At 36.9% G+C, this 21,121-nt stretch overlaps 1 long non-coding RNA gene across 1 annotated transcript in view; it reads left to right on the forward strand.

Moving 5' to 3' along the window:
* Window positions 1–8,835: 8,835 nt before the first annotated feature.
* The window catches only part of LOC307146495, a 42,927-nt gene continuing 30,641 nt past the window's right edge, over window positions 8,836–21,121 (forward strand). The window contains exon 1 of the long non-coding RNA XR_013819112.1: window positions 8,836–8,892. This is a non-coding gene — a long non-coding RNA (uncharacterized lncRNA). The remainder of the gene's footprint in view (window positions 8,893–21,121) is intronic.

Genomic DNA, 21,121 nt, shown 5'->3' on the forward strand with positions numbered 1-21,121 from the left:
AGATTGAGATTGCAGACATGCTGATATATTAATAAACTGTTTATGTTGGTAGTTTAAGTTTTATCCACTGCTGCTTCAAACAAAGAACTCTATATTGAGCTCTCATGATGTGGATAGCAGTTCATATTCACTGCAGCTTGCTTATAGTTCAAACCTATCATTAGCTTATGGTTACCTTGAAAGGCAAATACATTACAGACTGGGACAGAGAATGGAGGGGTTTGAGGGACAAGGGCTCTAATCAAATACTGAATCACAGGTAAACACTAGTGTGGTACCAACGCTATATCTCACGACCAATTCATACGATTTCTCTAAACCCCAGTGATGGGTACTTAAATTGCATTACATTAAACTAACTTGGAAAATGAGTCTTGTATAACTTATAAAGAAAGTTGAAAATTGCTTTATCTTATTTTGGTGAGTTAGAGCAATACGTTGTCAACTTATTGATCATATATATACACATATATATATTCCCCCAAACTTCCCCCTAAAAAGGGCAGCATAAAAGCACTTCTGGACCAAATAAGTTTTATTGCAGTTCCTGGTGGTTTAAGATAGCACTATTGTTAACAACAATTGGGTTAGTTGTAACCCAAGACCATTTAAGGCAAGTTAGCATACGTTGTATCTGTATCAGTAAATGGTCTCTCATTTTCTATAAATGTTTTTATAGTATTTTTTTCTAAGCCTCACAGCAAGATTAGTAAATCCTTTCATTTGTTTGCATGCTTAAACATTTTTTTTTTTACAAATAAAACAGGAAAATAAAAACTCAAATCTCTGCTGGTCTGAATAGACTGTATTGTTTATGACAGGCCTGTGTTTGTGTGATTATAATGCTATATGTTTCAAATGACTGATGGAGGAATAAATGACTACCAACCCACTGGCGGATCTGATTATTCTGATTAGAAGTGAGGATTTTGAGCTAACCAACCACAACATTGGTGGTTGATTGAGCATTTCTGTGATTATGAAGGTGTTCTATATTTTTGCTGTGTTGCTATAGGTTGTTACAAGATGCACTTAAGATCTTCCCAACATGAAAATGCCAACATGGAAGTACTACATTTTGCCAAACACATAATTTTGCATGTTGGGTTGTTCAAAGTAACTAAATGTTTCTGAATATAATAAGAAACGTGTGCAACCGTTGTCATGAATTTTTGGTTAAATGCAAAAACACAAGCTCAAGATATTTTTTTACGTTATATTCTACAACATAAATGTGCTGGGCTCTGTACATTAGTAAAAACACACTCATGGTTTCTTAAAGGTTTTATTTCTCTTGAAAAAGTTAGTAAACGGGACTAGAGGTTGTCGGGGACATTAAATGCCATCATGCTGAACAATCTAGTCCACTTTTACAGCCTCATTGTGTTTAATCATGCTCTTGCAAACTATTTTAACTCAAACTTTCAGGGAAAATGTTTTTCAAATAAAAGCTGAAAGAGTTGCCATAAGTTTAATGGTGGTGACGTTAAAGTCATGTGACTGTGGCGTAGTTCGTTTATAGCCTACGTTTAGCTTTACTTCTGGCGATTGTATTTAGGCTTCAAAATTCATAATTGTTTTTTATTTGGAAAACGTGTGAGAACCATAAACTTTTGTTTGTCACAGAGCTTATTTTCCGCAATAATCCAAAAGCCAATGGAAAAATCCTTTTGTTTTTTTGTTGAGAGAACCAGGGTGATGCTAACTTCCAGCTTGGCCTACAAAAATACATCATCACTGGAGCACTCTATTGTCTGTCATGCAAGTTCAGTCATCCTCTAATGAACTAGAGAAAGATCTATATAAACTGCATGTAATGGTCTTACAAGAGGTTAGAGGCTCTCCTTATTGTTTAACATAATAGTTCTTTTGGGAAATGTGCCACTGAGATTCTACAACTTATGTTCTGCTTAATGCATTAGTGGTCTTCACTGTTGTGTTTATCACAATACAACACTTTAAAAAGATTACTGTAAAAGTACAAATGTATATACACACAAACACATAATCGTGTTGCTAAGCTATAGGTCTTGCCCAATTCATTTCATTCCTAACTATCATCCACTCTCTGAACATTAGATTCCCACTCCTCCAGACCGTACACACCCCCTCTTTTCTTCATCCCTCAAACCCCGTCCCCTCAGCCCTACATTCCAGCATTTCACAGCCATAAACAACTATCAAGTTAATGGTTAAAAAAATCATTAAAAAGAGAACATCTGGGCAACACAGGCAGCCAATCAGAAAGGCAGGGTGGGAGTGAAGCCCTGAATCGTGACCTCTGATTGGTCAGGCATGGGGCTCGCACCTTGTTAAGCCAGTTCCTCTCATGTGCACAAGCTTTATGGAGCATTTAGAGAGGGTAAGAACCAGCGGGACGCGGATGGAAAGAGGGGGAAATACGAGTGAGGGCTACAGGCCCTCACAAACACACACGCACACACACAGACAGATGGTAACAGTTAGCCTTGCAGTGGTAGCAGCAGTCGGCTTCTCTGTTCTTCAGTTCTTTATGTTCTAAATCAGAAGCAGCCTGCAGCCTGACCCTTAATTTGGAGCTTGCTACAGTTTTAAGATGTCACTGGAAATTGAGGTGGAAAAAGTGTTTAGAAAATGAACTGAGGGAATAGGCTGCGGAGGAGGAAGAATTGCATAATTAAAGGAGAAGAAGAGTCTGGCTTTTTTCAATCAATGTCCTTCATTTTCCCTCTCTTTCTCTGTCCGTGTCGCTCTCTATTCCTCTCCCGCTCGGTGTCCCTCCCCCTCTCGCATTTGACTTTTCCAAATGTATGAATGTGGCTATTGAACGAGAGAGTTTGAGAGATAAAGCTGTCAAAATCTTTCAGCTGAAATGAATCTTTAGAGCTGAACTGAATGAGTGTGTCTTACAGCTGGCATGTTTTATGGCATAACAGAAGATTCACTCAGGCATTGGAGTGGCTTCATGCATTGTTCCATTTCAAGTTTGACACCTGTCGCTATAAGGCATGTGACAATTACTTTAATTTTTAACAGACAAAAGGTAATATTTTGCCAGCAGATTCACAAACTATAAAAAGTGAACGTGCAGTTGTTGCTTTAAGGAGGTATATTTATACTTGATTATACCAATAAAATAAAATGTTGTTGTTGTAACCTAATTCAATCAAGTTTATGTAACATAAAACAAGGGAATGCTGTTTTAACTTAATTGAGTTACACCCAATATAAAATTTCCAATAAAGTTCTGGATGGACACATTTGACACAAGTGCATTGCGACTGCACCAGATCTATAGAGGGCAGTATAGTCGTGACTCGTGTCAGACTGTAGGACATCTGCTCTGAAGGACAACGAAGAAGAAAAGGTTTGTGCTTGATCAGTGAATTTTGAATTTTCAATGAGATTTTCAATGAGAAATTGTGATTTGAGGTTTGTGAGTTAACATTTTGTCACAACTTAATTTAATTGTGTTCACCTATTATATTTAAAAGTGAAGTTTACTTAATTAATTCGTGTTAAAACTACATGAATACTTTTTGTTGATATAACTAACTGGGATCTGTAGTTCCCAGCATGCTTTGCAAGGGACTTCATTAGGAGAGTAAATTTAGGGATTAAGTGTTATTTTATGTGGTTTTCGGTAAAGGGAAAGATGGTGGTAGTTTATGTTAATGGTCAGTTGGACATTTAGAGGAGTTTCTGTTATTGAATTTTGCTGAAGAGCATCGCTTGTGCTTAGGCTGTGGGCCTGTTTATAAAAATGAAAAACACAGATCTTCATTGGCATAGGGCATTCTATACTCTACAGTGATAGGTGTGTATACAGTATAATGTGTGTAAAACAGTAAATGGACCCCACTCACCTCCTCAGTGACCGGATGAATGTTTGGTGGGCTTTGTGTTCATAGCTGAATGGAACCTATGCTGCCAGGAGTAATTATGGGTAATTGGTGACACAATGAAGTGATGACAGCTGTGGGGCTACACACACACACACACACACACACACACACACACACACACACACACACACACACACACACACAACTGTGGAAATGCAAAGGATAGAATTGAATATTGAGTTCCTCTGACTGGTCACTGACCTGCACCACAGAGTCACTGAGGGGACACAATAAACCTATTCTCAAAACCTTTACCTGCAAACCATACAAACACATACATTTACTGTTACTACATACCATGAACATACATTGTTCATGATACTTGTCAAACTTTAAGGTATAGTTCACCCAAAAATGAAAATGCGGTCATCATTTACTCACCCTCAAGTTTTGTCCTAAACCTGCACAACATTTTTTGTTCTTTTTTGGAACACACAAAAATATATTTTAAAGAATGCCTGTTACCAAACTTGTAACACAAGACAACTTTTTTTTTTTTTTTTTCACACACAAGAGAGTAAATTATGCAGATTTTGAATTGACATGAGGTGAGTTAAAGATTACATTTTTGGATGAATTATCACTTTAAGACATTTTGTTCAAGTGAGCTCAATCTTTTTTTGTAGCATTTTGTATTTTTAGTATATACGCACTAAATTACAATATTAAAATGACAGCCATAATTGTTCTTCCACTGCGTCTTTTCAAAAGTCATGAGGTTCCAGTAGATTCAGTAATTAGCTAATGGTTATTAAGTTATAAGAATGTAACTCCACATGTTCCAAAAACACAGGCTTTAGACATGTTTTGAATCCATTTTAGAAATGTGAATGAACTCAAACATCTTGATAAGACCTTTCAGCACACAAACTTCAAACACACGCACACTTTTGAGTTCAGGCATGATTGGTTCAGAGCTATCTGTGGCTGTCTGAATTCAGTGTTCAAAGATGTCTGTGGGAAAAAGACAGCAGTTGATGTGGGAATGACCTCCACTCAAACACACACTTTACTTACAGATAAGGTACAATGCAAAAACACACACAAAAAAGAAAATACAAAAAAGTCGTCACACATTTGTATTCAGGGTGGACAGTATAAAGCCAAGATACAAAACCACTGATAGAGAATGTGAGCAATTGAAAAAGTCAAGACCAAACTCCGCATCCAGCATTTTCTCCAGTAACCTTTACAAGTGCTTTCACAATTTTTGTACAACAAGAAGACATACAAGCACAGAGAAAATGGGAATAAGGGGGGATGAAGGGGGAGAGAAAGAGCGTCAGAAAGGAAGAGAGATGGAGAGAGAGAAAGACAAAAAAAGAGAGAGAGAGGTCTGTGCTTGTCTTTCAAATCTTTGCACTCAACAATCATCCAATTGTTCTGGTGAACAGAGTAACAAAACAGCCATAATTAGCAAGCCGTAACAGTCAGAAACGTCACATGCTGTTAATGTGAGAGAAAAGGAAAGCTGGGGGAAGAAGAGAGAAAGAGGAAAAGCTGGGGGAGGAAGAGGAAGAAGCGATATCGAAAGATCGAGGGTGGGAAGAAAGGGGAATGTATCCTGTTTTACTTCCCCTCTTTGTTTCCTCTCTGTACCTCTTGTGTGCAAGTATGTGTGTTTACAAATGTACAAAAACACATGCACATCGTAGATCGTACACACATGGCTCCTCTGCTGGGCTTTCTTGTGTGTGTCCTGTTTCACACGGCTGAATGAGCAGTGCGTTAACCATCTAATGGGGCCAAAGGACGTGTCCGCTGAACTACACTGAATACACACACACACACACACACACACACACACAGACACACACACACACACACACTCCTCACTCACACTACACCTGAATGAGCACTGAGTTAACCATCTAATGAGGCCAAAGGACGTGTCCACTGAACTGAACACACACACACACACACACACACACACACACACACACACACACACACACACACACACACACACACACACACACACACATTCTCTCTTGACATGTTCCTCCTCATAAAGCATCTGCTGATTCTTTTCAGACTTTGGATTTGACATACATTTATATCTCTGACAATTATTATTATTATTATTTTTTTAATCCACAGCAAGAGTTTGAGGCTTAATGCATTATAATAATATTGTTAATGCATTAAGGCCTCCATAATGCAAAATTGCCAATTAATACAGCTCATAGTCAGGTTTATGTTCTCTTCAATAATTGTAACCACATTTATAATCAACAATGATACTTACCTACTTATCGATACACTTTTAAAGTCGGCATGAAATGGTCTAAATGCATGTTATTGATCTTATGTGAACTATTCATCACTGTGCATTATTTTTTTTTTAACCTCTTAACTTCTCTCTGATGACGTACGTACGCATGACTTCTCCAATCATTTAGTTTGACTCCTTTTTTACTGACTGCAAACTCGCATTCAGATATTCCTCTATCCAGTCAACAACTGATGGATAGAACTAAGTCCCCAGCCAACATTTCTTTTTCTTTTTTGATAATCCATTTCACTCGGATGTACGTCACAATGCGAATGGAAAGATCTCTTGTTACTTTTGTTTCATTGCCACTTTAAAAAGTATAAAGTATAACATCACATCTAGGCTTCAAAATTAGCATATGCTTAGCACCAAATGCAAGAAAATAGGTAAATTAAATGTTTATGTTGGCTGGTAACTATGGGAACTGCAATATAATACATGGTATCATAATAAATGTATGATCTGCATGACTTTATATACATGCAAAATTCAAATCAGATACAAATCATCTTCTAATGAAAACATATGTTTTTATAGGAGAATAAGATGCCATCATCATTTATTCCATGAAAACTTATACCATATGTAGCAAGATGTGTAATATTCCTTGCACTAAAAATGAACATAAGGAACAAAATAACAATGTGCCTTATGAGATATGATGATGCAACACACTATGACCAAATGTGGATTTTTTTTGTTTTCTTCTTTAGCTATTTTCAGGGCAAAAACCATACTTGAGTTCTTAAAATTTAAAATAAAAACTCAATAAGATATTTAATATCCAATTCTATCATTCTCAAGGGTATCAAGGAATATAAATATCACAATCCATCAAAAATACATTTATCTGTAAAAAAGCAGGAGATGTGGGATTTTGTCTGAAGCTGTTTTAAGCTGTAAAAGGGGTAAAATACAGATTTATGGCCAGAAAATTTCCCCAATTTACCTGTCACTGGCAAAATTAGTTCACATCTCATGCATTACAGAGCATTACACACATTTTAAAGGGCCATGAACAGGTAAGCATTATAATGCACTATAAATTTGTCTAAACTTACACTAGCATTATATAATGGATTTTAAAGTGCATTATGAGACATTATGATATACCTTTTACGATGCATTATCTACAGCTTATTGAATGTTTCCATTTACTGCGCAGATTCACTCTGATGTTTGTAAATGCCACTATGAGATACAACCTATACAACAATAGATAAAACCTAAAGATGGAGATGAGGCACCTGAGGGAGACTGAGTCTTCTGAATGAAAGGCCATGAGCGGGGGAGAGATGACCCACTCAGATTAGCTTCATATGCAAGGAGGCCTCTGCTGAAAGGCTCTGATCAGACTCTGCCCCCAGACTTCAGACAGACACAGAGACCTGGGCAACACTGACCTGGGAATGGCACAGACGGACGGAGGATGGAGAGAATGAGATAACGGGAGAGGAATGGAGAGATGGTTGTTGAGGGATGAACCAGCTTGAGTTGCACATAGTGTGTATGTGTGCTGAGCTGTTTTCCTTGAACTTGAATGAAATTAATGACTGAATCATAATCACAACGAACCAAATCAATCCTGCTGATTAAACTACTGTGAGGAAATGAAACACTACCAAATGTTGTTTGGCACTTGAAATGCCCAAATATTTCATAGGATCTACTTTTATGTGGATTTTTTATTGTAATTTTTTACTGTGATTCAAATTTATTTTGAATTTATTCTGATGTAAACACGCAAAGTGTGCTTATATGTGTGTGTGTGTGTGTGTGTGTGTGTGTGTGTGTGTGTGTGTGTGTGTGTGTGTGTGTGTGTGTGTGTGTGTGTGTGTGTGTGTGTGTGTGTATGTGTATGTGTTTAATGGCATGAGTAGGGAAGGAGGTTGGTGCTGGCTATAAAGTATCTCATTAAAGCTGTCAGGGCTACAGTTCAAATCAACTACAGCTGTGCTGTGTCTGCCTGTTGAACTGCCTAACTGAACACTTCCCCAACAAACACACACACACAGAAGTGCTTGACAGATCAGCGTTGGTCTTTTGGTACCTGTTCTATGAATGAATACCTGAAAGGATAATTTGAAGTAATAATTTTTGTTAGCGTGTGTAAATACTCAAAGGCTGCTAGATCTGTCCCATTTCACAAATAGTGGCAATCAGACCAACAGTACGATTGCAAGTACATTGCTTAAATAAAAGTTTATTTAAACAAGAAATTAATATTAAGTAGGCTACCTTACATTTTAGACACCATATTGCCAGTTGCTTTATTTTTACTATTTTCAGGGAAAATAATTCAATAACACGTGTGTGTGTGTGTGTGTATTTTTCTTTTTCTGAATGAATTGAGTGTTTTTGAGCGAATCTGTCGAATGAATGATTCACTTTGAATTCAATGATTCAGTGAGTCACTTATATTGTCACCTACTGACAATGGTGTTTCTTTCCTGAATAAATCGATGTTTTTGAACAAATCGTTTTGAACGAATGATTCAATGATTCATTTAGGAATGAACGATTCAATGAGTCGCCTGTTGCAAACTGGAATAACGAGGTAGGCTAGAGAAAAAAGTCCACTGAAAAGGACTCAAATTATTCAGCTAAAAAAGAAAGAAAGTGTGGAATGGATACTTTATGCACTCACAGCTTTCCATAAATAAAGAAGCCTAGCGAGAAATTGTCAGGATGTTGCAACTAACTACAGAGAAGACAGCACAGCATCTTTCAAATGTGAGCTGAATGTTTTATCATTTTTGTGTTATTTATGTTTCAGTATTTGTACATTTTGTGCTATAAATGTAGGATACATAATATCTTACAGGTTAATGTAGCATGCTATGCTAAAGCTGGGTGGTGAAAAACAGCCTGTGCTTCCGTGTAGCAAGAAAAAAAAATCGTTACAAAAAGTAACGTTAGATACTTCTGAATAAGTAGGCTACTTGACCGTTAATGTACGCGCTGTGTTGTATGATTAAAGCATATGAAATGGATCTGGACTTACAACATCTACATTCATCGTGTTGTCATTGCGGCACAGTTGCGTCTCTGCACTGGCATTCATTCACAACTCCTCTGCCGTGGGATAGTAAGGTGTCCATTTGATGTGCACTTCAAAATCTGTTTAAAGTTTTTCGCCTAGTATATTTGGGTAGAATGCCCTCACATAGCCTATATTTAAAGGACTAGCCAGTTGTAGTGGTGTTCAAAACCGTAATGGACATTATAGAGTCACTCATTCAATCTAATAATGCACCTCACTAACGTGTGTACAACCACACTGAGCTGCTAGAGAATATACTGTGAGCTTCGAGCTGAATGAATTCAGAAGATGGCGTCTGTAGAATTTCCAGCACAGTCATTGTCCGAATTCACTCGCTCGTTTTCACTCATTAATTTAGTGGACTATGTTATCGGAATAACGCAGGGAATAGTGAATGAGGGTATAACAGGACATTTTCTCGTACAGTAGACTAGATAGCTAGTACATAATTTGAGAACAATTAAAATATATTCCATCTCAGTTCATCTACAAATCTTTCCGTTGTTTAGTTAATAATAACTGAGTCTAACTGTCAACTTTCATCATGTCACCCCATAACAATTCTTTCTCTCCTTATCCATTGCTAACACCTTGTGGGCCACAGAGCATTTAGGAAGGAGGTGAGGATCACGAATGCTTAATAGACAGGAATGCCTCCCCTTTGACCTCAGCCTGTAAAAGAGAAATGGGAGAAATGCTTCAGTTACTCCTCATCCTTACAGAGAGCCGTTGCTCATATTAGCACAATAGGTATTCAGAAAAAAGAGAGGAAGGGGGAATGAAGTGTTTTGTTCTTTGTTACATTCTGTTGCTGATTGCAGACTGGACTAGGGTGTCACATGGCATGAGTGATTCGCTCTCTTCTAACCACCACATGCCCCCCTTCCCATCACCCCACCGTGGCCCTCATCAGGTCATGTCAGCTTGAGTTTGTTGCTCCTGTAGTTTTTAATTCTGTCTGATAGCTGGACAAAAGCAGAGTGGAGGAACAGAGGGGGAAAGAGAGGCACGATGGCGCATTGTGGGTAATGATAAAGCATGTAGTAGGGAAAAATGGGGAACAAAAGCATTTTGTTATGTTTTTTTATAACCCGTCGTTATTGCATTCTTTTTTAGTTTTTCTTTCGCTCTTTCTCTCATGCTCTTCCTCTTTCTTGTCTTGACTGAATGGATGTTGGTCCTTGAGGTTTTATTTTTTTTTCTTGCTACCCATTCATATTACAAGACAAATGATGTTTTCCCAAAATCCAGAAACTAAGATCAGATTTCTTGACTCTGGATTCTCTCCAGTTTCTGCTAATAGCAGAATAGCACTTAGCTTTGACCTAAGGCCCTCTATGAATGACAGAAGCAAATGAAAAAAGAAAGAGGGGGAGGGAAAAAAAAGCGACCACACCAGCCTACAGCGAGACCATTATGTTTGATGAATTTGGCCACCGGTATGTGCCATTTTGAAGTGTTCTGAAGGGGATGTATGGTTTACATATTAAGCTTGAGGTTGCCCAAAAGTTGTTCAGAGCTTGTGTGAAGACTGTGGGAGAAACACGAATTGTGAAGAGAAACTACTGATTCTCTCTCTTTTTCTCTCTCCCGCTCTTTCACACACACTAGAAAGAGCTCCCTCTGCTGAGCTGACAAGATCTCTGTCTAACTCTTTTTCCCTGTCAATCTAGTGTGGGGCTAGTTGTCACACAGAGAAGTTGTCACAATGGCTGTAACCAAAAGGTTCTTGAGTAAGTAGTACAGTTGCACCAATGCTTGTTTTGCATTTGCACAAGATTTAACAGTAACATTATTTGTTGGTTAAAATGGTTGATGGTTACTACTACTACGTTTTGTGGCTGATTCACCTGATAGTTTTTGTGTCGTTTTTGCTTTACTGTTCATATTTCGCTGAAAGGCCTGCAATAAACTGTGTAAAGGCAGATATTGTAACTTACCCTACAGTATGTGGTGTGACAACATGCCCCACCCATTGATCACAAGTGGAATGGTATCTTTTTTCCTGGGCAGTAATGGTGCAAATGTTCTTAAGTTTTTATGTAGCCATGGCTTTACAGCAGTAATTCTCAACCAGTGGTCTGGGACCCGCTAGGGGGCCTCAGTAAACTTCCAAGGGGGGCTCAAGATGACTTAAAAAGATTTGAAATTAAACAAAACAAGCATTATAATAAGCCAAATTTTAATTCACTCCCTCAACAACTAATAGCTAACAACTAACTCACCCTGAGAAATATACTTCAATATTCACTGGAGTCAAAAGGTTTCAAATGCCTCCTGGAGCTCAGAAAAGAGCCCGAACTATTTTCTGTCTGTCACACTTCCATCAGATTTAAGTCTGAGAGGAAAATGGAAGCTTGGATTAACAAGGGACTTTGACACAAAGGCTTTACCATAATGAACCCAGAACATCTCAGCCTCAGGCACCCATAGACAGTCTCACAGTCAAAAGATCAGGACCCCCAAATCTCTCTAAAAAGGCACTTCAGCCACTGGCGTAACTTTGTTTTAAAAAAGTCTAAATACATAGATCCGCTATTAATGTTCATGAGTTCTAATGGTCTGGTGGTAGATCTTTTGTTAAGCGTGCCAGCGGTTCTGGATTCTAATTTGCCCTCGTATAGTTATTTTTTTCCTCATTAAAAGCAAAGATGTTTATCAGTAATTGTATAAGAGCAGGGACATGTTTGTGTGAAATTTGTTTTGTGATTTCAATGGAACAAATAGAGTCTCCGCAATGGTTAGCGATAGATTGAAGCGCTCGTCTGTGTACATTCCAGCACCCGATCACCTCTTATTTAACTCTGGTAAACTAGAGATGTTTAATCTGTATTAGATACATCTGTAATGCAAGATGTTTCACAAAGTGGTGGGGATAATATCGACCCTGGCAAAAAGTGGGGACATGTCTTACCTGCCTATGATTTAAACTAATCAACGAGAATGCTCTCATTATTCAAGAGCATTACCTGTCTGTTAGATCGACTTTGCAAAAATTGGACTAAAGTGTTTACATGACAATTTAATTTAGTTTGACTAAAAGCAATGTAAACGTCTCTTCCAATGCCACTGACTAGCAAGTAGTTTCATTGCTGTGAAGCAACTTACTTTGCAATTAGGAAAAGTATCAATACAGGACAGAAAACTGCATTTGTCGAGTGATTTCATGGAACTTTAACCCTTTAAGTGCAGCACACACATGTGCATTATAACAGACGCCTAGTAGTCTCTCTGAATGAATAAGTAGGAGGCGTTGTGTTCTCTCAGCCCGCAGTTTCTTCATGAATCGGACAAATAGGAGACAGGAAAAAAAGAAAAATCTAAACCACAGAGACAATTTCATGACATGTGGTGTGCTACTGCTACCCCGGCCAGTAACCAAACTTAACCTGTGCAATTAGAGCATGTTATACCGTCTGAGGAGGCGCTTTGAAGCTGTCGGCACCAGACATAGATAATGAAGGGCTAGGCTTTGAACTGGTCAGATGAGGACTAGGCCTACTTAAATTAAAGCGGTCATGCCTCAGCATCTTGTGTCCCGACATGAAGTGGTTGGTTATAGTGATGGGAAGATCGGATCATTTTACTGACTCTCTTGTTCAATCTCGTTCATCAAAATGAATAAATCTTTATTCAATTAATTTCTTTCATTTAAGTAGATTTAAATGTTATACTTTTAACAGCGAAATTCCCCGAAGACATCCATATATGCAATCTTGATCATATTTTTAATTAAGCAATCATTATAATGCAGCCGAAGATAATTTACAGGGAACATAAATATTTAATTTAACTTCCTAGTCTTTGGTTCATTTGTCATGTGGCACACGCAATGAACGGATACTTCTATAATTTCTTTTTTTGTCAGACAGTGACAGTGAGAGCAAGTCCTCACCCAATGCTAAATCTATTTAAGCATAATTGAATAGTGATTACAAAATTAGGTTTAGGAGTCAATGTATTCATTTTTCTTCTTAAAGGAATATTCCGGGTTCAATAAAATTAGTCAACATGAAATGAAAATTCACTATATCTTTTTTTTTTTTTTTTTTGTAAGTGCATGTTATAGATCTTATGGTGAACGATTTATTTATGATTTTGTTGTTGTTGTTGTTGTTGTATTTACCTCGTAATATTTAAAGTTACACTCTTTAACTTTTTCTGTTCAAAATTTACACAATGAGTGAGTAGGCCTACATCATGAATCCATCTTCCAAACTGTAAGTGCTTATAATCTGACTATTTTAGACTGGGTGGGACAGCAACCACTTTCGGAGTATCCCAGTATCTACGTGATCTCTCAACAGAGCTCCTGCTACATTGTTCTTCCGCAAGACGCATGTATTTCTGTTTATTTAACCACTAAAGCGCCAAAAGCTCTGTTTCCTGTGTTTGAGTAGTTTCCTTGCTTACTCATTATTTTATTATCGTTTGCACCTGATGTTCATTAGTTTCTCTGTGTATTTAAGCTCCGTGTTTCTTTCAGTTGATCGTCAGTTCTTACGTTTTAGTTTAGTTATTCCACTCTTGTTTCCAGTGTCCTGAATTCATTGTTAAATAAACTTAAACTGCTGCATTTAGATCCTGCACTCCTCATTATTAACTGTGATTTGTCACTTATGCTGCAAATTTCGGTCAAAGCTATTGAACTGCCATCTCTTTTCTGCTTTTCTCCAACATAGTGCTATTCCCACTATCCTCCCCTCCAGGAGCTACATCTTCTGATCTCATTGATCCAGTCGAGGTGAGTCAAGCCAGTGTCTTATCAATAATTACTGTAGGATGTGAACATGGGAAAGTGTTGTCATATAAACCCCCTTTAACACAGACACACACACCTGCCTCGGTCTAATAAAAATGGGGTTACTGAGGAGATGGAGACACGGACATTGACTCATGGATAAAGCTCTCTATACCTTCATCGACTTGGTAACCTGTATGTGTGTGGAATTGATTTGGGCAGGAGGTCTAGAGAGGAAGCAGAACCAAAATCTATACCCATAAACCTGACTCTGTTTAGAGGAACAGGAATCTCAATATCACCGTTTCTTGATTCACAGTCTCTTTCTGTTTGGCGTCCTATTATGTTTGATTTCATTGTGTAAGTCTATAGTTCATTATTTGAAGATGCTAATGCAAACAGTGATTATACCCATTTGAATACTGCAAAAAGGGGTACTAAAAAATGAATTTAAAATGCTCTTAAAGTTATATTGAAGCAAGACGAAAATCTAAAAGTATGTCTCAACATCTTACACAATTTCACTTCTAAATTCTAAATCGCTTCCAAATTTACTTTTAAATATATTATATGATATATAATATTGTACATTTTTATAATTTAAAGGAAATTTATTTTACTGCAAAACAAGGCAGAAATAATGATGAAGAAAATATATTTTTTTGCACAGTATTCTACAATTGCCAATGGGTTAATAAAAATTAAGTTACTCTTGATATAAAGATAAACTCTAATAAGCAGAAAATCTAAAAATAAGTCTCAACATCTCACATTTTGCTTCAAAATTCCAAATCGCTTGAAATTGTGCTTCTAAATATGTAATATATTACATTTATTCTGTTTTAGGGATGTTTATTTTAATGCAAAACTAGAGCAATAATAGAAAATATAATTATATTAAATTACATGAAATATGAAGTCTGCACAGTATTCTATAATTATTATTTTTTTTTTACAATAAAATACATTTTATAAAGTATTTTTAAAACTTGTTTTTCAACATCATCATAAAAGGAACATACAAAAATGTACGACAAAGCAGTGCCATGTGTGCCTGTCATTATTCAGCGTGGATGATGAATAGAGCAGCATATGGCATTGACTGATGTTGCCGTGTCGATACGGTGCGCTCGCTTGCTGATATGTAACCAGTCAGATAAAGTCATGTGTGGAGATACCTTATCTCTCACTGTGGACCAAATCAATAGACTGTCTCTCCCTCTTCGCCTCTCTGTCCCTCATTTTCCTATGTTCCCCTCCCCACCTCACCCCACAACACATTTTCTCTCTCTGCTTGTTTTTTTTGTTTCTCTCTCTTTTTTCTGGTTTGACCATGCATTGCTAAGAAAAACATAATCATTATATTTGCCATTTTTGCGATCACATACTGTACCTCGATATTTGTGTGAGTATCAACTTACTTATTTACAGCGGACAAACTTTTTCAAGATCTAGTTCCCATGTCAACTGACTCTCCCCTTTCTAAGGCCATTTCATGCCCTTTGAGTAAAGTGAGATGACTTGCTGAAATTATGAGGAAAAGTTATATTATAATTATCCCTCAACATCATAATAGATTATTTCTCTAAAAAAAAAACTTGCAGCAGTCGGCCTCTGTGTTTTACGTCTGCAGGATCCATATCACACAGTCTATTGTGCCGCCCCTTTAAAGTAATGAAGCTTGTGATGAGTGACACTTCATTACTGCGTAAAAAACCCAGTGATCATTTCTTTTGTCCAGCATGGAAACGGAGCACTTTCCCTTCAGTTGAACTCTCTGTCACTGGATGGAAGTGTTTGCTATTGAACCAACCTATTTGATCTGAAGGGAGACTAAGCTAGCTTGAAAAGGTGATGATGACAGACAAAAAATACACGAGACAGTGTTTTAAATAGATTCAGTAAAGCATCTTTGTGTTGGTTGTTTTTTTTAACAAAAGTTTATTCAATTCTTATCTTAGAATCACAGAGTTTAACTACGAAGTAACTTTAACATTGGATTTGTTTTGTCACTGTAATGGTGGTTTAACTTTTGCGCTTCACTGCTGTCAGTTGATCCCAGCGCTCATTATCTCCACCTATTGGGGTCAAGTCATTTGAAACATGCAGCAGACATCTGCCATAAACTGCCAGATTAAAAGATGTTTTGTGTGTCCTTATGTATGGATCTTATCTGTATTATATAGCTCTGTGTATCTCTTCTCCCCTTCCCATAATCGATTGATAGCTCTTGTAAATTCCTCCTGTGTGATTGCAGTAAGACAAACAAGGGTGTGTATCTTCAAGCTAAACAATAAAAAACATTCTTCTGCGGTTGTTTCCTCAATCAAAACTGACATCAGGTTCAGAATGAGGATTGTAAAAACAATTTAGATAAAGTATGATATCACATTCATATTAAACTCAGAATTTTGTAGTCAAACTAATTTGTTAAAGGTTTTTTCTTAGTGCTAAAAAGGTACCAATCAAGATAGATAGATAGATAATGTATTTGTTAAAAACCAAATAAAGAACAATCTACACCAAGAATAACAGCCCCAGCAGCATATTTTTAAATGGATTCAATGAATTACATTGGGCAGCATTTGTAACTCTTGTGTGTCTCCATTCTTATTTCTAAAAGTGATTTATAGCGTATTTAAGTCTAGCTGAACTGACTTTTTCGGCAATGACTGGAAAGCAGAGGAGAAAGAAGAGGGGGTATTGACAGGCTTTTGTTGAGTGCTGGCTCCAGGCATATTAGATTAAGACAGACATACTGTGATGGAGCAGTCAGTAAAATATGATTAACCAGTGATCAGTGCTGACTCATGAAACTGTGTTAAAGATAAAGAGACCCATTGAGGAGATGTCTTCAGATCTAAGAGATTAGCCAAATGCTAATGTTAAAGATAATTTAATAAAGAGAGAAAAAGAACTTTCCCTCATACTTTGCACCATTTCAGTTTTGATCCAAATGCCATAGGTGCCATCAGTCGATTGCAGGGGCAGATTCACTGGCAGATAACATTCATGAAGGATCACATACCGGTCATTACGGAAATGCAGTTTTTGTATTCTAGTACTCAACAGACATACAAATGTATCGCACGTGTATCTAAAGTTTATTCAAATACTTTAAAAATCAGTTTGCCTTGCATGCGACATGGGTAAATATTACATGTGTGTATGAATCAAAAGTAAACGGATTCAATCTGAGATAAAACCAATGCAAACAATGACTCAAACATTCAGCCAGAAAGGATACTCAATTTGTTTGTACAAGATGTTTAAAAGCCAACTGAAATCTTTTGTTTGAAGCATACACAGCCTATATTAGCGTAATAGTCAGTCACAATCATTCACAAAGCAGAATAAGTTTTGAATTATGATAACATGTAACAAGCGCACTGTACATGAGAGGTGTGAGAAGGTATGTGTGGCTGTGAGAAAGTACCTTCCCTGCTAACAAAAAATGATGTTTTGCTAACGTTCCCATGAAGTTGTGAAAACATTATTTCTGAATATTTCAATTTATCTCTGAATATTTAATTTTACATACTTTTGAGTGTGCAGCAGGATAGTAAGCAAGCTTTGGGACATACATGCATCTTTAAAGGACAGTTCTGTCTCTTAGTTGCATCCTGTCACCGTTTAAACTGCCCTGTCAACGTCTTGTCACAGTTTAAATCATTCACATTCAATCTGATCTAATTTCCTGTTGTATTGGAAAGAAATTTAAGTAGCGTTTTAATTTACTAGTTGTAGGTCTTTCATGCAGAGAAATTATGCATTTAAAAGTTAGTGACCAAACGTATCTTTATAAAAGTTCTCAATGTTGTTTCAGATTAAATATATTATCTGGATAACATTGAATAAATGTTTTTTTCGTCAGGTTAGAGACTGATCATTAATCACTCAAACCCCACCATCTGTCTCGCACATCCGCCATGTTGGTAGTTTTTTTCCTTTCTTTTTTTCGTGTTGTTATAATCGAATCCTCATCCAAAGTGCAGTGGGTTGTGGGCAATATTAGCTTTTAGACTGTGCATGGATCTGCACTTTGAATTCTAACCGGAAATAGTTGACCATCCGTGAATCTTTGGAATTCAATTTGCTACGATTAGGGAAAGACTATTCTAATTCCAAAATTAGGATTCTTGATAACTTTGATCGAACATTCTATTAACATTACTGGAAGAATGTTTGTTAATAACTTTGAGAGAACCTTGCCAGAACTTTAGCTAAAGCTCTGAGAACGTTCCCTGGTAGTTGTGTTGGCATGCCTTGGTTTTATTCAGTGCTATATTGGTGAAGAGACTGATGGCAAAGGAGCACACAGTTATTCATTCACTCAACACACAAACACATCCACGAAGCCAGACTGACTCCTCTACAGAAAAATCCTGGCTCCTTTTCAATAATCAGAGTCTATAAATTAATTCTTATTGTTGGGGAGTAGCTCCCTCCTGCTTACTCCCCAGCCCCCCCCCCCCCCTCTCTCTCTCTCTCGCTAATGTGTTTCATACACCCACTCAGCTGCTGTCCACATAAAATACCAAGATGTTTTCCAGCAACCTACTGTACTTTGTCAGTGATCATATTTCTTTTACATAACTAACCAATCAGATGAGACTTCGCCAAGTGCCTTCTGCCATCTTAAATCTGCTTAAATTCAGTGTTCAAATTCACCGCAATATGAGAAACCATAGTTCATAGATAAGTTATGATCATGCATTGTTTTGTCAGCGTTATTTTTATTTGGATGGACAAATGGTGCATTTCTTTCATTTTAATTAATGTTAGGATTGATTAAATGTGTTATTGAACAAGGTCAATGAACATTTAGATCATTTTCTTGAGTTATACATATATAAATTGTATACTTAACACACTTTATAGACAGTTGACAGCTGTGTAAAGGGTGCCCCCTACAAAATGGCCTTTTACCAATGGATAGACAAGAATGTCTATGTGTGCGCATGTGCATGTATGTGTAAGATGGAGAGAAAAAAGAGCACTTAGCTTTAAGTGCTTTCCGTACTAATGGAAGGATATTTTGTGTGGTTTAAGGAAAAGCTTCCATTTCGACTAATGAACCCAGGTCATGTAAATATTTAGACTCCAATCCAAACGATATCCAGACATGTATAGTGCCCCAAAAAGCCCTGACTATCACACATGCACACAGTCCCGCCTCCTCCAACAGCGGCAAACATACACAAATCATACTACATCGCTCATACTTACAGTACAATATACAAAGTTTAACTGTTTAAAATAATAACTTTGAAACATTTTTTAGAAGACATCAACAAACTGTAAAGCATAGCAGGTCAGTAGTGCATGTGCATTCAAAACAAGGTTCATGATTCTTCTTCAGCTTCAAGTCACCATGAAATCAATTCTTATTTTTTAATGGAATATTGCGGTATTTATTATAAATGGTTTATCCATGCACTACATCATCATTGTTACTTTTTTAATTCATGTTCCCTCTTAATCTTTAATCAAAATAACTCCCCTCCCTCTTGCAGCGACACCACTTCTCTTCTCTGGGAAAAAAAAAAGACAATAGGGAAGAAAAGACTATTGCAGCTTTCTTTTTAATGCCAACTTTAAAGATGCTGTAATTATTTGACAGTACTAAAGCATAGAAATACCATAATGTGTTTGCAGATATTTAGGAAACATGCTAAGTTCACATACTTGTTTCCTTGAAAAACAATGCTATAGCCAGTTATTTTACTTTGAAATGTGCGTTTTGAGTTGGAATGTCTGTTTTTGTTTTGGTCAGTGTGTTTCCACCCACTGCCAATTTACCCAATAGTATTTCAACACCCTGTGTTGCTAGTTGGCGGAAAACCGCGTATTACAGCCATGGAAGCCAGCAAACAAACTGGGTCAGAGATTGCAGATTCTACCAGATAAAAGCCTCGGCATCCATCTAGAAATCTCTATGAACGGGATAATATTAAAATGAACACTCAAGCATTATATAATGCAATGTCTTTTTTTCCAAAGGAGGTGCTTAACCTTCAGAAAATGGTTCGTCAACCTCATTAAGTCAAACTAAATACTATATGAGTTGTTTTATTTTCTCTTCATTTTTATGAAATTTGCCATTTTTTGTAACCCACAATTTGGGACGTAAAGTAAGTACATTTAGAAATCCTGATTTGTTGTATTCACTTAGTGGGTGCTACCTAGTTTGGGACTAAATGCAAATTTGTAGATTTTTTTTTTAGAAAATAGAGTGTTTATGTACACTTAGTTTATACATAAACGTAGTGAATACTTCTACTTTCACTTAGTGTGAACAGAATTAAGCGCTATACACTTAGTGTAAAGAAAATAGCAATAGTAACTTAATTTAAATGGCATATCGCCTTTTGCACTGATAGCAAATGTCTCTTTGCACACAATTGTGGTGTATGACTAAATTAGTTTTTGTTAATTGAAATTAGTTAATAATTGATAACAAAACTACAATTCATTGAATATAATTGGTGTGTAATTTGAATATCATTTAAAATTTAATTGCATAATATATATTTGAATATCATATATTGTGTTTTAGAAAACAAAAAGTCATAAAACAAAGTGTATCATATACGTAGAAAGCAGCTTATATAATATTGTTAAAAAAGGTTAATATGAAGTGTTATCAAATCTACATTCTCAAATTTAATAGACTTGAAATTAATTAGGCCTATTTGTATGAAGGCTTTTTTGGGCATTGACGTGTCACATATGTGAGAGCATGAGTGTACACGTGTGGGAGTCGGTGTGTTATCGGGAGATCGGATAGCAGAGTGGTTTAGTCAGTGTGTAACAGAAGGTCTCTGTTGGTCTGAGGTTCCTGTCGCCTAAGTCTTGTGTCTCCAAACGCTCTGGGGGAAACAAGAATCTCCTGCAACTGCTGCTTCTAATCTAGTCAGTAACCACACAACATACACACACATACTTACACACTGCATGTCAGGGCTGGTCTGGACGCCCAGTAGCCAGTGAGCTTCCTCATGCTTTATCTCCTTCATCAGCCCATCTTCAAAGCTGCTTCTGCTCTAGAGAGGCTGGATCCATGAAAGAAGAGCAGGGAGGGGGTCTTAGACGATTGTCATGCGTCATTGTGTTGAGGTCAACATACACACGCACAAGACTTAATGTCATGAAACAGTGCCATAACAATTGGTCTA

The sequence above is a fragment of the Squalius cephalus genome (genome assembly GCF_949319135.1).
Source record: "Squalius cephalus genome assembly, chromosome: 19".
NCBI classification, from domain to species: domain Eukaryota; kingdom Metazoa; phylum Chordata; class Actinopteri; order Cypriniformes; family Leuciscidae; genus Squalius; species Squalius cephalus.